Source organism: Pan paniscus, chromosome 2 (assembly GCF_029289425.2).
Source record: "Pan paniscus chromosome 2, NHGRI_mPanPan1-v2.0_pri, whole genome shotgun sequence".
Taxonomy (NCBI): Eukaryota; Metazoa; Chordata; class Mammalia; order Primates; family Hominidae; genus Pan; species Pan paniscus.
The window spans coordinates 1,687,267-1,700,469 of record NC_085926.1 but is presented as its reverse complement, the minus strand read 5'-3'; positions in this window follow the sequence as shown (position 1 = coordinate 1,700,469).

The window sequence follows — 13,203 nt, the reverse complement described above, 5'->3', positions numbered from 1 at the left end:
TTCGATATTGTACTACTACACACATCACAGCTGAAAGTTTGCATTTGCTATTTCCCTCTTCCCCTTCTCTATTCACAGTTCTCAGTTCCCCTTCCTGCCGCAGTCTTTATCATTAAGATGAACTTGCTACACTATTATTTCATTTCTTTTTTTTTTTTTTTTTTTTTGAGATGGAGTCTTGCTCTGTCACCCAGACTGGAGTGCAGTGGCGCGATCTTGGCTCACTGCAAGCTCTGCCTCCCGGGTTCATGCCAATCTCCTGCCTCAGCCACCTTAGTAGCTGGGACTACAGGCGCCCGCCACCACGCCTGGGTAATTTTTTTGTATTTTTAGTAGAGATGGGTTTCACCGTGTTAGCCAGGATGGTCTGGATCTCCTGACCTCGTGATCTGCCCGCCTCGACCTCCCGAAGTGCTGGGATTACAGGCTTGAGCCACTGAGCCCGGCCCTATTATTTCATTTCTAAGCCCCACCTCCTATCATTATTTAGGCCCATTTTGATAGAGGCAGGAAGCAGAGAGATTCTAGGCAGACAAGGGCAGGTCCCTGGCAAAACCCCACCTTTGAGCCGAAGAGCCTGAAACCTGTGGCCCAAAGTGAGAACTTCCATCCCTGTGTGCCTGCTCGCTCCTGATTGGTTCTTTTTGAATAATGTCTTTTTACCAATCAAATGCTGCCTTTTCCAAAACTACCTATAGCCTACCCCACCCCTATCCTGTGCCTATAAAGATCCCAGACTCACCTGGCAGAGAGAAGTGGCAGCATGTCAGGAAGAAGCAGTTGGATGTTAAGAAGAGGCAACTTTGAGACAGTGGGTGGATGAGGCAACTTGCCTTTGGAAGAGAGAGGCAGAAAGGCAATTTGACTTCAGGGGAGATGGAGCTTGCCTTCCTGTCCCCTTTCCAGCAACCCTGTCTGCTGAGAGCCACTTTCATCACTCAATAAAATTCTCCACACTCATTATCCTTCAGTTTGTCCATGTGACCTCATTCCTCTTGGTCACTGAATAAGAATTCAGGAGGCACCAGGTGCAGGTACCCAAAAAGGCTATCACACTGACCCTTCGCCCTCGCTGGTGGAGGGCAGCCACCCCATGTGATGAGGCAGAGGGCCCGCTGAGCTGGTAACACACTGCTTTCTGCAGACGGCGGAGCTAAGAGAGCATTGTACCACGCCCTCTGGGGCCTTGGGGTCACAGACGCCCCATCTGGACGCTGTTGCAGGGCCTGCATGGAGTTCACTTCTGCCAGCGCCAAAGTGGCCAGTGCCTGTACTCACTTGTCTGTGTGCTCCCTCCTGCAAGGAGTGGAGTCCAGTGGACCCGAGTGAATGGAGTTCACTCCTGCAGGTGCTAAAGTGGGTGCTTCCTGCACTTGTTGGCTCGCACACCTCCTTCTGTGAGGGGTTGTGTGGGATAGGCTGAATAAATGAGGCACCCCTCTGGCAACTCCCACGAAGTGGTGAAGAAAGTATCCTGCATCAATTTCTCCAGAGAATCAACCTCCATTTCTATGGGTAATTGCTAGCTACAGGTGAAAGGAGTGAAAATTTGTGGTTCTATCTTTTTATACATATTGCCATCCAGTTCATGACATTGGGTCTGAAAACCCTTGGGATTTTTTTCTTCTTCTATTCTCTGTGGTTTATGTAACAATTGGTCACTATTTTGGCTATATTCTCACCCTCTCAGACTGTGGTAGCTGGTTACTCCAAGTCTTGTGGTTAGTTTATTCCTCACTATCAAGTAAATTATGGATCCTCCATTCACTTTTGACAGTTAGATAGACAGATGATATAGTTCTGCTATCTTTCTGTGTGTGTGTGTGTGTGTATATTAGCTTTTGTGCAATTATGTTTTCTAAAAATTACATTTCTGCCTTGTTATTGGGTTTTGGAAGGGAGTAAAAATGTGAATAAACATAAATCTAAAAAACATTTAAAATAGGTTTCTTCACTGAGTTCTCATAAAACCCTTAGCAGGGTGGTATTTTGATTATTGATCCTAATTTATGGTTGATAAAACTGAGGCTTTGTAAAGTTAAGCACAATAAGTACCTAAAGTTAAGTGTAAGTCTATACTTTCTGCAGTGGGTGAAGCCAGCATTCAATGCCAAAAAGTTTCACTATGAAGAAACTTTGGCTATGATATTCCTTCTGCAGTAGATCTGCTCTTTTCTTGGCTAAGTCACTTGGGCTACAACCAGTTTCCTTGTTTGTGAGCTGCTGGGCTTGGACTCTTAAAAGTTTTCTCTTGGTCTAAAATTAAGGCACAGGATGAAAAACTGTTAAATACCTCAAAACTGCAAGGAGAAGCTAGCTTGAGGGGATTTATACCTAATATCCATAGACAAAGGGGAAGAGCCAAGGATGAGCTGAAGCTAGTTATGAAATTCCACATATTGTTTTGTTTTCTAAAGTTTACTTCTGAAGGAGTGCAAGGAATTTCACCCCAAAATATGGCTCCCTGGTATAATGAATATTTTAAGTTAAAGCTCTTACACATCAGCAGACACTAGAAGAGCCCTTTCCCCTATTTATATAAAGACAGTAAGGTCCCACCATGGAGAACAATTGTTTTGTTCTTCCCCTCCCTGTATCTTGTTATCTATTAAAGAAAGAAGATTCAGTCCCCTCCCTGTATCTTGTTATCTATTAAAGAAAGAAGATTCAGAATGTAACCACACCTGAACAGACCCTTTCACAAGATAATGTCTGTTGCTCAGGTTCATGTAAATTCCAAAGAGAAATATTTACAGGCCAATCTCTGTCCCCAATCCTTTCATTCTCCCTAATAATCATTCATTGTCCCTCAACAGAATTCCTCTTCTTGTGCCCAGGAGTTCAAGAGCAGCCTGTGCAACATAGTAAGATCCTGTATCTATAAAAAATTAAAAATAAGCCAGGCATGGTCCCAGCTACTGGGAGGCTGAGGCAAGAGATGGCTTGAACCCAGGAGTTTGAGGCTATAGTGACCTATGATTGCACCACTGCACTCCAGACTGGCCTGGGCAACAGACCAAGACCTTATCTTAAAAAAAAAAAAAAAAAAAAATCCTCTTCTCCCCTTTCCCTTAAACAATTTTGCCAGGATCCAAGCCCACAGTCTTTATATAGCCTGAAGATGATATGTAAGTTTTTGAACCCCATTGAGGGGTGGGTAATTGCTGTTTTTCTGCCTCGTATGCATGTTAATAAGTTTGTATGCCTTCTCTCCAGTTAGTCTGTCTTTTGTGAGCTGATTTTCGGTGGACGCTTAGAAGGTGAAGGAAATGTTTTCCTTTGGCCCCTATACTTTGGTTAGGTTATATGTCCTTTAGGAAAATAATATGATAAGAAAAAAATATATATCTCCTATAGTAGAGAACAAATGGAACCATGTTCATTATCTGCATTTAGTTCAATGTTTTTGAATCACCTCCCATCTATATATATATAATATATAAATATATATTAAAAAATATATAAATATATATAGAGAAATGAACTACTCACCATTATATATTTATATATTTATATATTTTAATTTATATATACATATATAAATAATATATTTATATATTTATATATTTTAATATATAAATATATAAATAATATATTTATATATTTCAATATATAAATATATAAATAATATATTTATATATTTTAATTTATATATACATATATACTATAGTATATATGTATACATATATAATATATTTATATATTTTAATATATAAATATTTATAAATATAAATATATAAATATATAGTTATAAATATATAAATATTATAGTTATAAATATAAGTATATAAATATATATTTATAAATATAAAATTTATATATATAAATATAAATATATATATAAATATATATAAATATATATATATAAATATATATATAAATATATATAAATATATAAATATATATATAAATATATATTTATATATAAATAAAGTATAAATTTATATATATGTATATATACATATATAAATTTATATATATGTATATATACATATATAAATTTATATATATACATATATAAATACATATATAAATTTATATATACATATATAAATAATATATTTATATAAATTTATATATAAATATATTATTCATATATGTATACATACATATATAATTATATATGTATACATACATATATGTATAAATATATAATACATATAATACATATAATATATGTATACATGTATATCAACATATAATAATATATGTATACATATATAAAAATATACGTATAATTTAAGCTCTGGGTTACATGTGCAGAACATGCAGTTTTGTTACATAGGTATACACGTGCCATGGTGGTTTGCTGCACCCATCAACTCATCACTTACATTAGGTATTTCTCCTAATGTTTTCCCTCCCCTAGCCCGCCAACCCCAACAGGCCCTGGTGTGTGTTGTTTCCCTCCCTGTGTCCATGTGTTCTTCTTGTTCAGCTCCCACTTATGAGTGAGAACATGTAGTGTTTGGTTTTCTGATCTTGTGATAATTTGCTGAGAAAGATGGTTCCAGCTTCATCCATGTCCCTGCAAAGGACATGATCTCATCCTTTTTTATGGCTGCATAGTATTCCATGGTGTATATGTGCCACATTTTCTTAATCCAGTCTATTATTGATGAACATTTGGGTTGGTTCCAAGTCTTTGCTATTGTGAATAGTGCTGCAATAAACATATGTGTGCATATGTCTTTATAGCAGAATGATTTATAATCCTTTGGGAATATGCCCAGTAATGGAATTGCTGGGTCAAATGATATTTCTAGTTCTCGATCCTTGAGGAATAGCCACACTTTCTTCCACAATGTTTGAAGTCATTTATTCTCCCACCAACAGTGTAAATGCTTTCCTATTTTTCCACAACCTCTCCAGCATCTGTTGTTTCCTGACTTTTTAATGATCACCATTCTAACTGGCATGAGATGGTATTTGATTATGGTTTTGATTTTCATTTCTCTAATGACCAGTGATGATGACCACTTTTTCAAATGTCTGTTGGCTGCATAAATGTCTTCTTTTGAAAAGTGTCTCTTCATATGCTTTGCCCATTTTTTGATGGGATTTTTTTTTCTTGTAAGTTTGTTTAAGTGTCTATCGGCCCCCTACTGGGAGGTGTCTCCCAGTCAGTATACACGGGGGTCAGGGACCCACTTGAGGAGGCAGTTTGACCCTTAGCATAGCTCAAATGCTGTGCTGGGAGGTCTGCTGCTCTCTTCAGAGCCTTCAGGCAGGGATGTTTAAGTCTGCTATAAGCCCCTGACTGGGGCTGTTGCCTTTTTCACAGGGATGCCCTGTCCAGAGAGGAGAAACCTGGCAGTCTGGCCACAGCAGCCTTGCTGAGCTGCAGTGGGCTCCTGTCCAGTTCAACCTTCCCAGAAGCTCTGTTTTCACTGTGACAGTAAAACCACCTACTCAAGCCTCAGCAATGGCGGACGCCCCTCCCCCAACCAAGCTCGAATGTCCCAGGTGGATTTTAGATTGCTGCTGGGCTGGCAGCGAGAATTTCAAGCCAGTGGATCTTAGTTTCCTAGGCTCCATGGGGGTGGGACCTGCCAAGCCAGACCACTTGGCTCCCTGGCTTCAGCCCCCTTTTCCAGGGGAGTGAATGGTTCTGTCTTGCTGGTTTTCCAGGCCTCACTGGGGTATGGAAGAAAAAAAGAGCTCCTGCAGCAAGTTTTGTGTCTGCCCAATTGGCCACCCAGTTTTGTGCTTGAAAGCCAGGGCCCTGGTGGGGTAGGCACTGGAGGGGATCTGCTGGTTTGCGGGTTGCGAAGACCGTGGGACCAGCACAGCATCTGTGCTGGAGTTTCTCAGGCTCAGACCCTCATGGCTTCTCTTGGGTAGGAGAGAAAATTCCCAAACCCCTTGTGCTTCCTGGGTGAGACAATGCCCCACCTTGCTTCAGTTCACCCTCCGTGGGCTGCACCCACTGTCCAACAAGTCCCAGTGAGATGAACCAGGCACCTCATTTGGAAATGCAGAAATTACCCACCTTCTGCATCGATCTCTCTGGGAGCTGCAGACTGGTGCTACTCCTAATCGGCCATCTTGAATCCCCATTCAGTTCATTTCTTTATGTTGTGACTATTACAGAGGGTATAAAAAAGAGGTATTTTTACTAATATGCACAATATTTTTATATAAAGTGTTGCTATAATGTGCAACAATGTGTGAAAAAATATGAATGTGACAATTTTCAGTTCAGAGGACTTCTGTTTCTGAGACAATTCTTTTAGAAAAAAATAGAGACAATAATGGAGGGATGGGAAAGATACAAAAAATGAAATTAATTTCCCCTGGAAAAGGGGGCTGAAGCCAGGGAGCCAAGTGGTCTGGCTTGGCAGGTCGGTCCCACCCCCATGGAGCCCAGGAAACTAAGATCCCTCCTTTGATACTTAGAATTAAAATATCATCTAACATTGTATCACTTTAAGACTATATATATATCATATGTAATCATCCTAATATATGTGTACATATATTTCTCTTTGGGATTTATAATTGTGTCTAATTTGAGATCAGCAATGATTTTTACAAATATCTTGATTTTCTCCAGGGCAATTAGTGCTTTCCTACAGGAAGGGTAACTGTTACAATGGTGGTAATAAATAGTGAGGACATACTTTCTCTTTAAGAATTAAAAACAGGCCCAGCACAGTGGCTCACGTCTGTAATCCCAGCACTTTGGGAGGCAGATCACCTGAGGTCAGGAGTTCAAAACCAGCCCGGCCAACATGGCAAAACCTTGTCTCTACTAAAAATACAAGAAGTAGCCGGGCGTGGTGGCATGCACCTGTAATCCCAGCTACTTGGGAGGCTGAGGCAGGAGAATTACTTGAACCCGGGAGACGGAGGTTGCAGTGAGCCAAGATCATACCGTTGCACTCCAGCCTGGGCAATAAGAGTGAAACCAGATGTCAAAAAAAAAAAAAAAATCAAAACAAGCCATGGAGTTGAAACAGAGCCAATGTCCTTTTATTAGGTTGGTACAAAAGCAATTGCTTTTATGCCAATCTGATACATGGTGTCATGAGTCCATGGAAATGGAGGCTAGCCTCCAAAATAATGTTACAAAGAGGGCATTTCCTATCTCAATAACAATAATTTTGGACAAGAGAATATTGAGCTTTATGTCACTTGTAATGTTAAAATCAACTGCAATTAATTTACATTGATAGTGGCTGTAGAAATTCCAGAGCTGGACAGGCATAAAATGGAGAATAATCCCATCTGGAATTTGGAGTTTCATCATCCAGGAAACAGATGCACTGGATCATCACTAATAACTTCTATGAGTTTTGCAGTTTAGTGAAGGCTATGGGGCAGAAAGTCAAAACTGCCACCAGAGAACAATGACCGCAAATAAGCTTTCATTATCTAATATTTGAAAATGCCACTCATTTAGATTTATGCCTCAAAATGGATTTGTAAAGTCAATAGATGCTGAATAAAAAATAAGAAAAAGGAAATAATGATGCTGTCTTGTAATTCATTTATATATTCCTTTTCCTTTACAAACTATATGAAGTTTGAAAAATTATGCAAGAAATGATACTGAAATATAAGCCACTCAAGAAGGTCTGGTTCAGATGAGTAAATGTTGCTATTGAAAAAAATAATAACTACAATTAATGTGATTTATTATGTGTCCAAATAAATTGCTAAAAACTGGAAAAAATAGTTTGGATGACATTTATTTGGTACTTATATTGTGTCAGAGGACATGCAGTGAACGGTATACTGTAATGTACATTTATCATCTCTAACCAATGACACCATAATGATCCTTGTTTAACAGATACAGAATCCAACATTTAGGAAAGTTAAGTCAATTGCCCAAGTTCTCATGACTGGCAAGTGGCAGAGCCACAATAAAGAACAATCCTACTTATTACAATGCCTCAAGTATACCCATGTCAGGCAGCAACAATTTTTTGTAGTATTGTAGGTCATGGTAGGAAACTGCTATATAAAAGATGTTAACATTGAAAATCCACAGATTTTTTTTAAAGTGTGATTCTAGCCAGTTTATAAATGCTAAGTTCATCAATTACAATTTTTAATTGCTTACACCGCATATTTTCTTAATAGAAGAACATCTGCCATTCTGGTGGTTCAAGATGTGTAAATAAGTAAGAGAAGCAAATGGGACTTCATCAGAGGTTGTGATCTATATTGTACCAAACAACTGAATGAGAAGTGAAAGATACTATAGTCAAGTAACTGGATTTTTCTAAATGTTTAATAATTGCCCAAAGGCTGATTGAATTTTTCTTTATTCCTTTTTTTCTTTTATTTCTTTTAAAATTTCAATTGGTCATTCAGTAAACTGTATTTGAGATAATATGGACGGGGAATTTATAGGATCAGACAGAGCTAGGTCTGATTCCTGACATGGCCACTTGCTTGCTGTTGGCTTTGGGATTAATTATGATGCTTTATCTTTCCTGTCTGCTGTGATAGCCAGAATAATGGCTCCCCCAAAATCTCTATGTCCTAATCCCGACAGCCTTTTCATATGTTAGGTTACATGGTAAAGGGAATTAAACTTGCAGATAGAATTAAGGTTGCTAATCAGCTGAGCTGGTGATGGGGAGACTCCTGGATTAACTGGGCAGAGCCAATGTGATCAGGGGATCCTTAAAAGAGTTAGAGGAAGATGTGACTGTGAAGAACCAAAGAGACAGCCACTTGAGAAGAACTCTGTCTGATGTCACTGGCTTTGGGGATAGAGGAAGGGGCCGTGAGCAAAAGGATTGTGGGCAATTTCTAGAAACTGCCCACAGTTTCTAGAGATTGAACAAAGAAACAGATTCTCTCCTAGAGCCTCCTGGAAGAAACACAGCTCTGTTAACACTTTGATTTCAGCCCAGTAAGACGACTTTGGACTTCTGGCCTCCAGAACTATATGATAATAGACTTGTATTGTTTTAATCCATTAATTTTTTGATAACTGTAGTTAGAGTAGCAATAAGAAACCAATACATTTGGCAGTTGGGTATATTCAGAGTATGATTGTTCTGAAGATTAAATGATATATGTGTGACGTGCTAAGTCCAATTCCTAGTACAGTGAAAGAATCAATAATGGTCACTGCTATTGATCTAATTACTTTTATAACAAATATTACATAATAATAATTATTAAAATACTGAAGAAAGCAATCAAAAGATACAAATTTGGCTACATTTTGCTAAAAACAATGAGAAAGCTTGGATCCACTGGTAAGTGATATTCCAGGAAATGATTGAAAATCTTAGTATTTATAGTAGGCTGGATATACACTGTGACAAGTATTAACATTTAGAGAAAACAGAAACCACAGGAGAGTCTCAGTATTCTTTTTATCCTACTGAGCTCTTTAATGAATATATTTAAATACTTGGAATAAATCTCTGTGTTTATTTCAACAAAATTTGATAGCATCAAAATTCCTAAGGGTGAAGAATACTTATAATTTCCATTTTCATGAATAGCTTCACTTTACAGACAACTGACTATATGTAATCTCCATAGTTTGGATATTGATGGAAATCATTTTTTATATCACTTTTCCCCTAGTCCCAAAGATGAGTGAAATCAATTTTAACAAATAATTTTATTCCAAATGACTTAAACTTTCCATAGTTTCAAAAGTGATTATTCCATGATACAGATGAGGTTTTTCAATTGTTTTAAGTAAAACATCTTTAATAACACTTATATTCATTTACACAAAAGAGTCCATACTCAAGTTCCATGTTCTGGTAGAATATTTAGCTTTTTACTTCTGTTTTCTGTGATGCGTGAGGTGATTTTTAAAGCTTAACAGTGTTTTTTTCAAAATCAGGAAAGAGTTTTGAAAACTAAGCTTGCATTTTACATTTCTTCAGTGATACCCCTCCTTGGAAACCCATTTTTATGACCCAGGTAGTGGGTAACAAATTCTCTATTGCTCTTCTCCATTCAAAACCACAGAAGTTAAACACTGCTATGATCAGCCCGTGATTTAAATGATATAAAGTGGATAACATAGATAATGTCTTACACATAGTAGGCACAGAATAGATTTCATAATAAGTTTGCTAGTCTGTAGAGATTGTCTTTAGCCAGTGCTTTACACAGACAACAAAATTAACTTAGGGACTTAAATTGGGTTAACCCAATATGACTCATTTGTTTATTCATAAATATTTATTCATTTATTCATGAATAGTTGTGTGTAATATATATAAAGATACTTTATGTGGTAATTAGGGGATAATACAAAGATACGTAAAGAACAGTCAGTAATTTTGAGTCATCCGTGAATAAGGCAGGGTAAGAGTGAGGATTAATGCACAAAATTTGCACTGGGAACAAGACATAGAATATTGTGAATAACAAACACTGAAGTTGTCATGGGGTGTCTTGAAGTTGTCTTGGGGTGTTGCTTCACCAGCCAGAAACCTCTGTGGTCAGTGGTGCCTTTCACCTGAGTATTGCTTGCACCCACTGGGCTCGATCTGCCCACTAAGCCTGGCAGGCTGTGCTTGGCTCATGCTACCAGCCCAGATCCTGCAGCTGCCAAGGGTGAGCCAGGCATGCAGCAGCGAGGGATGTGTGGGTGAGTGAGTGTGACATCTGGCCACTAGGCACAGTCAATCACACTGGCTGCTGCACCAGGGCAAGTAGATCCAGGCACCTGCACAGGTGCCAGCTCCGTGTGAAGCTGTGGCTGGACCAGATGTACTGCATGTGGCTTCCACTGCTGGTCTCCACATCTGGATGAGGGGGGATGCAGTGGAGCCTGGAAGCTTGGAGATGCCAGGAACCACAGAGCCCCAGAGAGAGTGTCAGAGCCCTGGCTCAGGGATCCCCTACGTGTGGGCTCCCTGAAGGGCTGCAGCTCTTCTCTCCTTTTCCTTGCCAGCAACATGGTGAGCAGGGTGATGTGTTTCAGCCGGGTTTGTGTTACAGCTCTTTCAGACCTACAATTCAGTGGGTACCGAGTCCAGAATGAATGAGGTATATGGACAACTGGAGGGTGAAAAAGGAGAAGAGGAGCTTAATTAACTGAGAGACAAAACAGCTCTCAGGAGACCTGCAGTGGGTAGCTCCTTTCTGCAGGCAGGTTGTCATGACGTCTGTCCAGCTGTCTGTGGAGAGGGAACCCGCAGTGGGTAGCTCCCTTCCTCAGGCAGGTTGTCACGATGTCTATCCAGTTCTCAGCAGAGAGGAGACCCGCAATGGGTAGCTCTCTTCCTCAGGCAGGTCGTCAGGACATCTGTCCAGCTCTGAGTGGAGAGGAGACTTGCAGTAGGTAGCTCCCTTCTTCAGGCGGGTTGTCAAGACGTCTGTCCAGCTCTCAGTGGAAAGGAGACAGGTAGTGGTTAGCTCCCTTCTGCAGGCAGATCTTCCCCATGTCTGTGTAGGTCTAGCTATGTTGGGGGTTTTTATGGGCTCAGAAGGGAGGAAGTGCATGCTGATTGGTCCATAAGCATCTGAGTGGGCTTGGAAAAAGCACCTTAAGGTCTCACTCTGGGCGGTGGACTCTACCCAGAATTAGTAACCCGGCCCCCAGGCATCAGGCCGTCCCTGGCTTGAAGGTGGGGTTTCATCAGGGACCCACCCCTTTCCTCCCAGGGACCTGTCTGCCTCCCACCGTCAGCATGCTGTCCACTGTACCCAGGCTGTCCATGCCAAGGGGTGCCTGTAGGCCAGCGCCAAGCTGCTCTCAGCCCCTCCTCCTCGGCCTCCCTCCCATGTTCATTAGCACCCAAAGTGCAGAGGGTGGGTGATGCGGCAGGGGGCTGGCGTGTCAGCACTGCCCCAAACGTGGGCACACCCAGCTAGGTTGCAGCAGTGCCTGGGCTCAGTCTCAACTTTACTCCAAAATTGGAGCAAGCGCCGGGAGCAGGGAGGGACCAGGCAGCGGCAGCAGACACTTCTGAGCCTGCAAAGGCAGGAGTCTTCCCTAGCCCCCGAAAGCACAGGAATGCGCAGGTGCACAGCCGCGCTGGGCAGCTGCAGCTGTGCCCAGGAGGGTGGGGCTCCTGTCCAGCCAATTTGGAAGGGGGCGGGACTCCCACTTGTTCCCGACTCCTGCCAGCTCCATGGAGCACAGCCCAGGATGGGCCACCTATGCTGCAGCTGGGGTCTTTGCAGCGGCTGCTCCAGACTGGCTGCCACTGCCATCAAAATTGGGATACTCTTTGTAGGTAATGACAAACCTCAATTCATGGTAGACGTTCTCAAAAGTTTTGTGTTTGCGGTACATTTTCAGATATTCAAATTATTTTCGGTTCATGTGAAGATGGTAAAAGATTCAAAACGAGACTTTATAAAATAATGTAGAAATGCAATTACCTTTAGAGTGGAATGGTGGTTCCTAGAGTCTATGTGAGTATCTACAGTTTTTAGCTATTCTTGATAGCCCCTCAACAATATACATTTTTTGAAAATAACTGTACTGCCATAGCTCCCTCATTTACACACAGCGACAAATTCTGGTGCATGCCAGACCTTTCTCGAGATTTCCTTGACGTTATATTCTGTTTACACTTTATTCTGTTTTACAACTTGTTTAGTTACGTTCTCTGTTCCTCGTAAATATGCAATATTTAAATACCTTGATTCCTACATATATTATTTTATTCTATCTCTATAAGTATATTAATTATGGTATTTACAATTTTCCTCTGTTTTTATCGTTATTTTTTTCTTCGTAGTCTCAGTTTTCTGTTTTTATATTTTCTCTGTGTTTGTGGCTTGTTTCAAGTGCCTGACAATCCTTGTTCATCTACTCAAATTAACATGAGGCAGTTGAAAGTTCTTTGGCAACTTGGTGCAGGGAATTGAGACTTGCCTACTTTGGACATCTGCAAAGAATGATTTGGCTGAGCCATTTTGTGGAGACCTCTAAGTGAATGTTACCTTAGGCCTGTTCTTTGGGTTGGTCGGGTTCCCGAGTTTCCTGGCTGACTCACAGTATTCCAGAAATTGAGGAGTCTGAGGGGATAAACATTCATGAGGTAGACATACTTTATGACGTAAACACTTTTAGAGACCTTGAGTGTTTTGGTCAAGAATAGGCGTAATAGGAGTAGGAAGCTGGTGCTGCAAATTCTTGAGAATTTTTGATAATTTATGGTACAAATCAGGTGGTCTCCTGTCCCTACAACTACCTTGAGATTCATCTACTTCCCTTTCTCTCTCCCGGAGTAGAACCGTTGATCATTCTGC